This window comes from Camelus ferus, chromosome 24 (assembly GCF_009834535.1).
Source record: "Camelus ferus isolate YT-003-E chromosome 24, BCGSAC_Cfer_1.0, whole genome shotgun sequence".
NCBI lineage: Eukaryota > Metazoa > Chordata > Mammalia > Artiodactyla > Camelidae > Camelus > Camelus ferus.
Genome location: NC_045719.1, coordinates 23,717,191 through 23,730,889, shown reverse-complemented (window position 1 = coordinate 23,730,889; position 13,699 = coordinate 23,717,191). Strand labels below are relative to the sequence as shown.

Genomic DNA, 13,699 nt, shown 5'->3' with positions numbered 1-13,699 from the left:
AGACACCAAAAGAGCAGAGGAACATGATGTTAGAAGAATGCTGGAGAAGGCAAAGTTTCCATCATTTAAAAAGTGGGAGAAGCTCCATTATCTGAAAGGTGGGCAAACGCCAGTAAGCCTTTGCACGTCCGGTGATGAAATACGTGGCTGTGAAGGATAGATCGCACTTGGTTTCCCATCACGTGCTTTTTAAACATATATTCTGTGCCAACTTGTTATCACTAGGCCCCTTAAATGATGCCACAAACCCAAGGAAGCACATATTGAAGTTATGTTTAAATCCTCTGAGATTTATTAGACTAATGTCTAAAATTGATCAAGAGAACTCCACTTCCATCCTCACTGATTTCTGGTTTATCACAAATCACAGCTCCAAACAATTACTTTAAGATTAGACACTGATTCTGTATAACCCATCTCTGATGATGATTTGTGCACACATCCTTCTCCTTGACCTTAGTGCTTTCCTTTGGAAAGGCTTCGAACACTTAATCTTTCCTTCCTCCTACATTCTGCTCCAGCCCTACTGGACTGACCACCAGGTAAAGGCAACACAAACACTGCACAGGGAGGAACTTAGATAGGGTGAGAAGATAGGAGAAAAGCAGAGACATTTTCAGAAAGAAAGAATAAACAAGATGGTTCTTGCACCCAATATAACTTGCACTTAAGTAGAGAATATGTATAAAGAACACTAGACAATATAAAAATGGCAATAACTGAAAATTTCGAGTGTTTTCTGAACTCTGACCTAGTATGTTGAAGCTGTGGTAGGAAGGGCAGCTTTTGGCTCACAGAAGCACTGAACACATTTTCTGTGGGAGAAGGCTGGGTGGGGACGGACATGGCTAAGTGCTTTTCTAGCAGTGTGGTTGCAAGTCGAACACATTCTTCAGTCTAAAGGAGAACGTGCGCTCTGTGCCCATTGTTTCTCATATAAGACATTAGAGCGTGTTGTGTTACATGAATAAAGGAAAAGATGATTTCAAGGCCTGCAGCTTATTCTGTTACTTTCAGTAAACCATTCAACTGTTCTGAAGCTCAGATGTTTTTATCTAAAGAAATGAAAACATCCTAATTATTAGAATAAAATGTATTGAGATCATGTATGTTAATATGTAGGAGGGTTGAATAATATATGAACAAGTAGGCCTTATCTTCCTGTCAAAATAGCATATTTACAACTAACTGGTGTATTATTCACTTCGGGTTAAAGCTTTGTCCGTATTGAGAGAGAGACATGTTATGATGTCTCTTTTAGGCCAACTAAACTGAGACCTAACCTGACTCTGACTCTGTGAGGCGTGGCTATGCCGCTAAGTTGGACAGCGGACTGTGCAGGGCTGTGGTGGTACAACGGTATCTGAAATGCTGTGTATGCACTGGGTTGGCTGTTTTATCCTGTCCTACTTTACAGCAACTGAGATGACCGGCACCTACGTTTCTGCACGATATTTTAGATGCCATCCTTTAAAAATGTTTCTATTTGTGACAGGCAATACTTAGCATTTATCTTCCTCTTGTCAGAGTATTTCCAATTATATTTTAGAAAATTCTTTAATTTACTCATTCAATTAAGTATGCAGCCATTATAAAGCAGTTTTCCCTAGATGAAGCATTTGGATAATTGGCTGCCTCAAAAGTCAATATAGAACCACATGTTAACAACGAGTATCTGTGAAAGACAGGATTGTGGACAATATTGTCACTTTGTGTGTGGTTGTCTGTGTGTGTGTGAATTCTGTTTCTTTAAACTATTTTTAAAAGAAGATAGTATAATATTAAGTGGATTTGATTAATTGAATAAAAATAAAATAAGTTTCTTAAGTATTCTTATTTAACAATATTCTATATGGAGAAGGAATGAGATAGCCATTGAAATATTCTTTTCTGGTATGCATGGTATTTGCCTAAAACATGCCTATTATGTTTGATTCAGCTTTACGAAGAAAAGGAATGAATTTGTTGAGATACTTACTCCAGAGGAGGAAATGGAAAATATGTGTAGTTTACTACCCATAACACTAGCTAATGTTTATTGAGCATTGATCATACCAGGGGTTTTACATCTATTATCTTATTTTATTTTCATAAGGTCTCATAGAACAGATGGGCTTCAGCAGCCCTGCTATAGGACTAAAGTTTAGATACCCACCAAGCTGAACTTGGCAGATTCTCTGGGCATGTGTATCCAGGATCTAGAGGTCCAGCAGAGGAGAATTTTACTGATTTGGCTGCATGTATAAATAAATATAAACAAATCTAGCTTCACTTCTCAATCTTTCCCTACACCTGACTCTCAAATCTGTTTCTGAATTATTTCAGAACATAAGCCACTTTATCTTTAAAAATATAATTTAAATCACATCAACCTCCTGTTTAAAACAATATTCCACTGAAATTAGAATAAAGCCCACGCTCCGTCACATTGCCCACAAGCCTGTGCCGCGTATGTTTCCTTACTGCCTCCCTGACCTTGACGAGGACTCTTCTCTTTCTTGCCATAACAGCCTTGTTTTAAGTGTGCACTGCTCACTGCTGTTTCAGGACCTTTACAATGGATATTCTCGCTTCCTGTTCTTACCCGGCACCTTTATCACTGCTCACTGTTTTTGACCATTCAGTTCTTTGTTTAAATATCATCTCCACAGAGAGGGTGTAAGATCACCCATTCCATATAATCTTAACCAAAGCAAACTTTCTTCCCTCCACCTTAATGCTCTCTATCCCCCATACTGTTAATTTCTTTTCTTTTTAGTACTTATCATTATTTAAAATTATTTTATATATTTGTTCATGTTTATCATTTGTCTTTCCCAGCTTAAGCAGGCCAGGGGTTTTACCCATCTTATTATTGACTCTCTCATCAGGACCTAGAACTGTGTTTGAAATGAAACAAACAAATCTACAACATATTAAATGAATGAATAGATAAAATTGATGTGACATCAAATAAATATATTCAGAAATATCTTCATTCTTGGACTCACATGGCCTTAATACTGTGAAAGATCTAAAAAGACTCACCTGCTTTAGAAAGCTTTCTCAGTTAGATGCTTCATATCACATGTTTATTAAGCTTATGTCTCAGTTTGCCCAGGAGTAGGAAGTGCATTAACTCCCAGTGTAAACCATAACATAAATAATCACCTTGAGGTGGTTCTGGCTGCTAGAAAATTCTTCCTAAGATTGAGGTGAAAAGTGTGTGCCTTTTTAGCCTAAAGTCATGTGTGAGACTACCCACTGGGACCATGGAAGTCTTAAGACCTCAGTTATTTGATAAGCACTGTAATATACATTGTGAATCTTATCATCTGCAGGACAAGACATCATAAGTACATTTAACTGATTTTTTTTATAAGATGTCCTTTTATTGTTTTATATATATATTCCTTTCTGGACATCTCTCATTTTGACTATATGTCTTCTACATTGTGGGACATGAAATTTGTGGTAAACATAATTGATTGTCCTGTCGCCTGCGGGTAAATGTTTAACCACTGACTCTCCTAGTCCTGACGTGAATGTTGGTTAACATGCTGGTTTATTTTAGTGAATAAGATGAAACTGACACAGTAAAGACCTAAGTCTTTGTTCTTTCATCAGCATCATGGCTCAATGTAGCTTAAACGTGCACTACAGTATCTTAACACATAATTCCTGATAGCTTAAGGGGATACCTGATAATACTGGTTGAGTTTGTGGCTGGTTTTCAGGCATATGGAAGACACAGGGCTAGCCAAACTCGATCCCCAATCAAGTCTACAACACCCACAGCTTCTCAGTAGGAAGGAGAGCCTGAGTGTGGAGTCTAGGCATGGGTAGCTTGCTTAATTCCAAAGTCTCAGCCTTGGCAAGTAGCCTGGACTATGGACAAGCATTGACCTTATTTTTCCTTTTTTTAAACTTAAGAAAATAGTTCACACAATACTTTCCCAGCAATGCATCCCATCCTGATTGAGACAGAAAATCACGGCTCTTTTGAAGTTTTTCTTCTAGGCAGGTTTCCTTTCCTGTTAGAAACAAAGAAACAACACAAATTTAATTTTAAAGAAGATGTGTCCAAAATTCTCCTTTAGGAATGAGGAAGTCCTATGTTCCAGTTCTACAGCAATGCAGTCTCATTCTTGAGAATGTGAGCTTTCACTGCAGTCCTGGATTTTAGTCCCAGCTCTGTCACTTGGCCAACTGCTTAACCTTTCAGAGGCTCAATTCCTTCGTGTTTAAAATGGGAAAACTAAAATTCAGCTATATTTTATAGCTGAATCTGCAATTAATGTCTTCTTTGTTTCCTAGCAAAGAGCAAAAAAAAAAAAAAGGGAAAGGGGAGAAGAAGGGAGCCCAGACAGCAACTGAATGGAATCCTGCACACCTACTTCGCCAGAGGGAGGTGCTATCATGAAACTATACAGGGTCCTAGTTAATGCTAATAAGCACATCCTGTTGGATTGATTTCTTGTTTATTAGCCAAAGATAATTCTTGCATTTTAAACTAGAAGTGTACTACAACTGTCATTAGCCTTGTCAAACTGCTAAATTTGAAAAATGCTAGTACAATTTTCATTTCAAAAATCACAATATTTCCTTGATCCTTCCCAACATCCTTTCTCTTTACTGCTGCTTGCTGAAGGGCATATTACCTTTTAAATTCTGCATCTTTGTTTCATAACGCACCCTCATTTGCATTCCTAAAATCCGATGTTTCTTTCATAGAACACAGTATCCTAATTAAAATATTAAAAGATGCTTTTTGAATGAAGAGAATTTACACTGCCATAAAAAATGCTCAGAGTGATGCAGGATGTTTCCTTTTTATATTTCAATGACTCTTTCTCTCTAAATTATTTCTAGTTATGTAGTTAACCCTCTCAGCCTTCAGGGTGTATTAAAACTGTGGAAGAGGAACAGGCAGCAAAAAGAATTGAAGCATAAAGAGTTGACGTCATAGTAAAATTCTGAAAAAAAATCAATGTATTTATTTTCTAATTAACTCCCACCAAGGTGTCTTATTTTCTTGATTGATTGTTTCATTTGACCTCCTTCAATTTTCAGGGCAGGACTAAGCACATCTTGGGTTTGCAGCTCAGCAGCTCATTGTTTTACTGTTTGTGGAAATCCAATCCCTTGTTTCATTTGACTTTCTTTCCTTTCTTGATCTCCATTCTCATCCCACTCACTTTTACTGAGATGTTTGAAACCCTTACAATTTTCTTTTAAATATCTTTTGTAATTATACGTACTTTAAGTTAACTAAATGATGCCTTATTCTATTTCCTACTCTCTTAACTCAACACTATGATTCTGAGGTCTGGATATTATTGCTGAATGTATCTGTATATTCTAGATATATTTGTCAAACATTTGTAGACATTTTTTCTATTCTGTATTTTACAATTATCTCTATTGTGTCATTTTATAAAAATAAATTTGGTGTTTTTTTAAGTCCAAATTATCCTTTGTCTTCCTTATATGCTTAGTACTTCCTTATATGGGTAGACCTCTGGGTCTTCTCACCCTAAAAGTTGTGTAGCCTCAGCCAATCAGATATTTTCTATTTTCCTCTTCCTTGCTCTTTATTCTTGATCCTATAAAAATTTCTTGCCTTCTGCCCATTTTGCAGTTCTCTGCAATATGACAGTCCACTTCATGAAGTGTTAAATAAAATTTGTTTATATCATTTAAATTTTCTTCTTTAATGATTTTAACAGTTGAATGAAGTAAAAAGAAATAAATTTAGTTTAATGTGAATCTACTGTATATTATAGACTTTACCTAGAACATTTAAATGATTTCACCAAGAATTATCTTGTTAAATTTGAAAGAAATTCCAAGTCTGAGTGGAATAAGTAAAACTTCTTCTGAGGTCTAGAATCTGATAATGCCAATTGAAATAAAATAAGAAGAGAGAGCAAATCAAAAGTACCTGTGGGAAAAAATATCTTTCTTGGTAGATTCTTCAATTTATTTGGAAAAGGGTCAGGCAAAATATTAACCGGTAGTATGTGTGTTTTAATTTTGAGGTTTCAGATTCATTCAAAACCATAGGAATTTACAAGTAAGAAAAGGAGGAAAATACGTAATTCTTTTGATAATTAAAAATTTATGAAACAAAGTCAAGAAAAATACATAATTAGGCCTTCTAAACCAACTGAAGAAGTTTAATTCATTATACTTCCTCAGATCTAGAGCAACTTCTTATAAATCTGATATGAAATCAAAGAAAAATAATAATATATTCCTTTATACTCTTATACTCCTTCTTATATTCCCTTTTTGGTTTATCTTAAAACATTTACTTAGGGAACCAGACCAGAATAAGGAAGCACTTCCATTTCCCAAGTCATAAGTATCTTGTAAAATGCATACTTGGAAATAGATCCCCACTAAATTACACTTGTTAAATGAATGAGTAAGTAAATAAAAGGCCATCGAAGTCTACTATCGGAACTAGATAAAGACTAGAGAAGTAGTCTGTCATTTTTTTTAAATTGCCCTAAGAATTTGAGAATACACAGACCCACAAGAAAATACATTCTTCCTCAGTTGAGTAATTAAATCAGGTTATGTATGTATGTAAACCAACAGCTACCTTGTCTGTGCTACATTCGAGCTCCGTTTTTCCGCTGATTTTGGCGCCGCAATCTCGGAGCAGTGGCTGCTTGGGAGGCGGCGGGGGAAGCGGCGGCGGCTTGGGCGGCTCGAGCGGCTTGAGCGGTGTGGCGGCGGCGGCTCGAGCGGCTTGGGCGGCTTGGGCGGCTTGAGCGGTTTGGCAGTGGAAGCCTCCACCTGAGTGGGGAGCAGCACCGAACAAGGAGGGTGGGGCCAGGAGCCTGGGGGAGTCCAGGGGGCCCGCCTGAGCCACCCCTGCAACCTGGCCAGAGCCCCAGGCAGTGTTCAGCCTGCTGTGTCCCTGCCGTGATGGGGAGTCAGTGGGTCTCTGCACAGGCTCTTCAAGAGCAGGGACTCAGCTTCTCACAGTGCTCCAGCAAGCCTGCTGGTTTTCACCCCAGCTGAGGGGGCTCCTCCTCCCAGTGCTGAACCCCGTGCCTGGGTGCCTGACACGTGTTTCAGACCATGACGTAAGGCGCGGGTGGTTGTCAGGGCTGGAGCACCTGCTAGTGACCTCACGCTGTCTGAGCACGGATGCCCACAGCTCCTACTGTGTGTGGCTGGTGGGGAGCCTTGCGGGGAGTGGCTGTACGTCTGTCTGGCACAGACAGATGGGGCTTGTTATGATTCATTCCTTCATAAAGATAGTCATAAGGACAGGACTATGCCGTCTGGTTTTCCAAGGGCTTGAATTATAATGTGTGATGTGCCCCAGCTGCCTAGTGTGAGCAGCATGACTGCAGGTGCTCTGGGTCCAGGAATGCAAACTCCAGTTATGCTCTTGGGAACCAAAGGAGCAGATCCTAAAGGGGCATATTTACCATAAATTCTCTTACACGTGTCAGTCATGGGGAAACACCAGATTAAGAAATGGATGCTGCCTGAGTTTAGTGTTGAATTATTATAAAATGTAAGGAACCTACAAGATTCTGGGTAAAAATTAGTGCAGTGACAAGTGGAAGTGATCCAAGGAGTACATACTGTAAGAAACAGAGTCCTGAATTTAATCATCTTGTCTGATTTTCTCAGTGGGTAGTAAATAATTAGGGTTTTGACTAATGTTGTTTTGATTAAACTATAGAATGTGGTCAGTTGTGAAGTGTGAAAGTCTAAGGATGTTTGTAAGAAGTTATTTGTGATGATACAGTTTTGGGGATTAATGATTGCTGGGATGGATGAAATCGGCTGGCTGTGTGTGCTGGTGGGAGAAGAGACATTGATGCAAGTGGAGGCACTAACAGAGAGGAAGGCTAGTGAAAAGTGAAGGCTAGTGTCAGTTGATTCAGGAAGAGTGAGCTGATAAGGCTGGTTAATAGGACATAAGGTTTAGTGTTAATTCAGAGGATATAATTTTGGTAATCATGTTAATTGTATTACTATAATGTTTGGAATAATGAGTTTTAGCCTTGGAGAAGGTTAAGATTTTGTACATAATCAGTACCACAGGCGCTGGATCCCACAGCTGTTAGTGACGGTCCCGGTGCAGCCGCACAGGCGGGGAGCACTGATGGCAGGTGTTATGCCAGCTCACGTAGAATGGGTGCTGAGCGTGGTGACAGCGGCTGTAATGAAAAATGATGATATTGTGCCATCTGAGCATAGTAATTGGGATATTAAGTGTGATTTATATATTAGTATCCATATAGGATACTGTAAATGCAAAGAGGATAGTAATATAGACTAATGCCATTTGATAATTATGAAGTTAATTACAGTTTTATGAGTCAAAATGTTTTTGTTTAAAGTAATTATCATACGTTCATTCTAATCCTTTTAAATTCATTCATAGGCTAACCTTATGGCTACTAGTAATGCGATTACAGTTTGTGCCATGAAGAGTTTAGTTTTTAGGTTACTCTTCTGAAATGCTCAGGGTAGGGGTAGGAGGAGGGCAACTTCTAGGTCAAATATAGGAAAGTAGTGACAACTGAGAGTAAGTAAATGGAGAAGGTGGGCGTGCTGGCCCTATAGAGTCACATCCACATGTGTGTGGGCTTGATTTTTCTGGACACTGACTAGAGGAGGTCAGAGTGCGGTCAGGACAAGCTGTGAGTCTGGTAGTGTATTGGTGAGTGACGTCAGTGTAAGCTTTATTGTTTCTCCAGTTACAGGAAAAGCTGTAGATTGGAAGTCAGTTGTTCTACTTAATACTAAAAGAATAAAATGCTCATCAATAGATAGCGATCTGTAGGAACAATCAAACTTTCTACAAAATGCATTATCAGGCCACTGACTGAAATCCAAAATAACGAGATGTATAGGGAAATTTTAGTTGGGACAGAAAGCACAGAACGAGAAAAGTAGAGCCAATAATTTTGTGTAGTCAGGGGAAGCTTTTAACCATGAAAACTACTGAGCCAAAAACTCCATCTGAAATTGAATTTTATATTCTTCTCACACTTGCAATAATATAAGTTCTTAGAGGAACTGTAATGAATCAAACTTGAAGTATTGTTTATGATTTCTTTCTGTTAGATGATGGTGAGCGCAAGTGAGGGGAACTTCAGAGGCTCATAGAACTGAAGTATTAAGAAGTTATTATGGGAACTGTGTGTGTGGTCAGTGTGTTAGGTGGTGTGAGCACATATCTTTATCTTTTTTCTGATCAGAAGGTAGATGGTCATTTTAGGATCTATGTGCATTTGCCTGTGTGTGTGTGTGTGTGTGTGTGTGTGTGTGTGTGTGTGTGTGTGTGTGTGTGTGTGGTGAGAGTTTGGTCGTGGGGAGAAGCACTGTGAACTTACCCACCCTGTACTGAGAGCTGTAGGACCTCCTTCCCTGCTGAAAATGACCCTGCTCTTGTCACCACATCCCCACCCATGACAACACTTCTTTGTAATGAATGTACGTAATGTCCTGTTTGTCATGGACCAATGCAATGCATCCATTTATAGTTCATAAAGTTATTTATATTTTAAATTGAAAGTACTCATATGTATGATGGATTTTATGTTTTTACTCTTATTTACCTTGGTGCCCGAATTAATAATAGAAGACCCATTTCCTGAGACAAAGTTGACTTGCCGTTAAGAGTCAGGATCCCTCATGAACACATCCTCACTGTTTGTCCTGACTGATGCATGACTTGATGTCATTGCAAGAGGAATTTCCAAAGGAAAAGCCAACGGTCTTCCTCAGAACCTTAGGGAGCAGGTCACAGGATGGGCTCCAGGTGGAATCACTTTCCAAGGTAGATCTTGGTTCAGGGTAAAGTTACAGCACTTGCCGCCCCCAGACCCTTAGGTGATTCACATCCCTTCTGTCTTCTCATCCATAAAATGGGTTATTGAGAATGTTGTGTAATTGAAACACTGCACTTTGAGTTTGGTCAGTTGGCACATTTTATTGCTTAGTGTGAGATCTCAATACCTTTGACCTGATGCTAATTGGTGATTTACAGGGGGTCCCGACTCCTGAGGGTTAGAAGGAATTCTGGTTGACAGTAGGAGGAGACCCAGGATCCCTGAAGCCTGCTCACCCTGGATGGGACTCAGTCCCTCCAGGCCAGGGGATCCTATAGCCAGCATAGCACCTGAATCCTGGCTGTGGGACCAGGAAGGCCCAGCAGTGTGGTTGGAAACGCAGCCCCACTGGGTCTGTGAGGAGTCGGGGTCAACTCCCCACAGGGCAGGCTCTGGAGTTTCCTCCCCAGGGGCAGCCCATTCTCCTGGACGTCAGTGCCAACACGGACAGACACAGAGGCTGGTACCAGCAGTCCCAAGAAAAATGGGACGTACCAGTCTTTGCAAGTACAGTGACCCCTGGGGAGCTCAGCTCCAGGGAGGTGAGAGCCTTAGCGCGGGAGGGACTGTGATGCCAGGATTCCTGCCTTTTCTGCCCCCTCCACTCTGGGCCCCTTCCCAGAGTCAGGCCACCCTGGCCCTTCGTCCCCCACCATGCACTGTGGGCTGGCTCCCTCTTTCCTTCTTGCCTTGTCTTTTATCTGCTCTCCCTACCCTGTTCCCCCTGTCACTGTCTGTCACTCTCTAGGACTTGACTCCCACCTCTCTCTGTCATGCACTGTCTCTCTCCCTGCCCGTCTCTCTCTGTCTCTCCCCCCAGGCCCTCAGGCCCTGGGCACTGGTCCAGCCCTGTCCAGGGCCATAGGGCCGCATCTCTCCCAGCCCTCCCACCCTCACTGCCACGTTTTGGCCCCGGCCCTGCTCACAGTGGAGGAGCCCGGTTACAGAGGCTGCTCCTGCTGGTACTTACTGCTTCACTGCTGTCCCCCCTCTTCCTGGGCAGCACAGTCATACCTTGACCTGTTGGTGGCCCTTGACCAGTTGGCCCAGCCTGGGCCCCAGAGCTGCTGCAGGGCTGGCCACCTGCCCCAGCTGGAAGGAGGGAGGGCCCTGTGGGGCTAAGGGGCTCCTGGGGGATTGGATTGAGGAACGTGTAAGGAGCCAGGTATTTTCACCCAACTCCTCTTTGTCAATGGCAGAGCATCCCAAACCACTGACTGCCCCCTGCCCGTTTCTCACTTAGAGCCCTGGGCAGACTGTGGGAGCTCCTAAGACTTAGGAGCGAGCTGCTGCCCTCGGCCCCCCTCAGAGTTTGCCTGGAATTGGGGCTCCTGGGGGAAGCTGGCAGGGCTGGGGCCCAAAGCCTGGATGAGTGCGGGGCCCTCTCACTGGACTCTGGTGGCCACTCCAGGCACCTCATCCCTTCCTCACTGTCAGCAGTTGGCCACTTCATGGGGACAGACACGAGGGTCTCTCTGACTCTTGAGACTGGCAGGCCCCATATGCTCAGTATTTCTTGATTGAGTGAACACAACCACCCCCCATATCTAGACACCAAGTCTTCCCACCGCCCCAAAAGGGTTTCTCAGGCCCCCTCACAGCCAGCACTGCCCCAAAGCACAACTTTGCTTCTGTCCCACACGGGTAGTTTTTGCCTCCTTGAACCTGGGTGTACATGAATCACCCAAATGCAGTGTAGGGTGTGTGACAATATATAATTATTTTTTTTTAGTTTTATATATTTTTGGCAAAAATCATAGGGCTTACTTTTATGCATGTAACATATGTACTTAAAATTAATGTGTCACCTACAGGTGTACTACAGATAAGGACGGCCACATGGGTGTGGCGATGTGATTAAGATGGTGTGCTGTTAAGATCTTCTCCGTCTTGTGGACGTTCTCTCTGCACTTTGTGTGCAGCGCTGAGCGAAGGGGAGTGAGGACCTCCCACCCTGCCTGAATATTTGATTCCTCTTGGTTCTGTCATTGTCTACCTAATATGTTTTTCAGCCACTGCCCAAGGGAAATCCTGGGAATTTGGAAAAGGAGGAGGGAGCACCCCAGAAGTAGAGGGCAGGGGACATCGGTTGTGCAGGACCAGAAAGCATACGGTCAGAAAAGTTTTCAGAGAGGACCCAGGGTTGGCTGGCAGTTGGTGGTGGGGGATCAGTTAGGCGGGGCGCATTGTAAAAGTGAGGTCACCCAAAATGTCCACTGTGAGGTGCCAGGGGCAAAGGCAGGTGATTGGTCAAGAGAGGTCATAAAGCACTGGCATTGCTAAGGCAGCGTTCAGACAGGAAGGCTTGGAGGGAGGCGTCTGGTCCCCTCCAGCTGCTCCTGAGAGTCTGCTTGCCTGCTGTTTGTTTTCCTGACCTGCTGACCTCCTGACCTGACTGAACCCTCTTTCCTCCCCTCAAGAGCTTGATTGGCCCTCATCCTTTCTGTGACCCCCCTTCTTCTCCTCTCAAGTGCCCAACCCCTCTACCTGTCACACTCCCTCCCCACTCCATCCCCTACCCCCTCCCCTCCCCTCCCTTCCCAACCCTCCCCTCCCCTCCCCTTCCCCCCTCCTGCCTGGGGACCTCAGGGCCCTGAGAGGACCAGGACATGGAGGCGATGAGGATGTTATGGTCCCAAGTGCTGCGATGTATTGGATATAAAAAAGCAAATGTGAGTAAACATCGGGCATCAGGTGTCCTCCTTTTTCCTGGGCTCTTTCACACTGTGGTTAAATAGCTGCTTTCTCATGGGGTCCTTGATGGGAACGCATCGTTGGTGAAGCCCGAGGCTCTCAGGACAGGTTTCTTGACCAGCCTAGAGCGGCCCTGGCCACCGGCGTCCTCAAGATCTGAGTCCTATCAGGACCTCTTGGACCAAACAGCAGGTTGACAGGATGAAACCTGAATTAGTTACTTTATTGCATCAAAGAAGGAAGTGTGAACATCCTAAAAGCCATTGAGTTGTATGCCTAAAATGGGGGAGTGGGTGAATTATATCTCAGTAAAGCAGTTTTTTAAAAAGCGAGAAACTCCTATTTACTAGAAGTCATAGTGAGACTGGCTCCCGGAAAGCTTGTCAGGATCCTGCTTCAAGTTGTGTGTGTTCCGGTTCCGTCCCTGTGCGGTGTGCTCTCCTGTGTATGCACCCTTCCTGGTGGTGACGTCTGGCAGTCCTGGGAGCAGTGGGGTCTCAGCACTGGGTTGGTGCTGGTCTGTTAAACAGGGAAATGTCATCTGTGCTCTGTGCTTTCTGGTTTGTTAACTTACAGCAACTTTGTTTTCTTTGAAGTGTATTCTTTTCAGAAATTTTAATGTAACAAAAATACTCAATAGCCCTATAAATTTTAAAATATTTTTATTGAAGTATAGTCAGTTTACCATGTTGTCCATTTCTCGTGTACAACAGAATGCTTCAGTCATATGGGAAAATACATATATTCATTTCCATATTTTTTTTACCATAAATTAATACAAGATATTAAATAGAGTTCCCTGTGCTGTACAGTGTAAACTAGTTGTTGTCTACTTTATATAGATTAGTATCCATGAATCTCAAACTTCCAATTTTTCTCTTCCCACTCCCTTCTCCTCTGGTAACCATAAGTTTGTTTTCTATGCTGTAAGTCTGTTTCTGTTTTGTAAATAAGTTTGTCTTTTTTTTGTTTGTTTTGATTCCACATATAAGTGATATCATATGGTATTTTTCTTTTGCTTTCTGACTACTTCACTTAGAATGACATTCTCCAGGTCCATCCATTCCCTGTTGCTGCAAATGGCATCATTTTATCATTTTTATGGCTGAGTAGTAGTCCATTGTATAAAATATACCACAGCTGCTTTTTTTTTT

At 42.2% G+C, this 13,699-nt stretch overlaps 1 long non-coding RNA gene across 1 annotated transcript; it reads left to right on the top strand.

The window, feature by feature from the left end:
* The first annotated feature begins 907 nt into the window (after positions 1 to 907).
* On the top strand, positions 908 to 8,587 carry LOC116659621. The gene is made up of 3 exons (XR_004315006.1): positions 908 to 918; positions 5,833 to 5,837; positions 7,566 to 8,587. It is a non-coding gene; the product is annotated as an uncharacterized LOC116659621 (long non-coding RNA).
* The last annotated feature ends 5,112 nt before the right edge of the window (positions 8,588 to 13,699 follow it).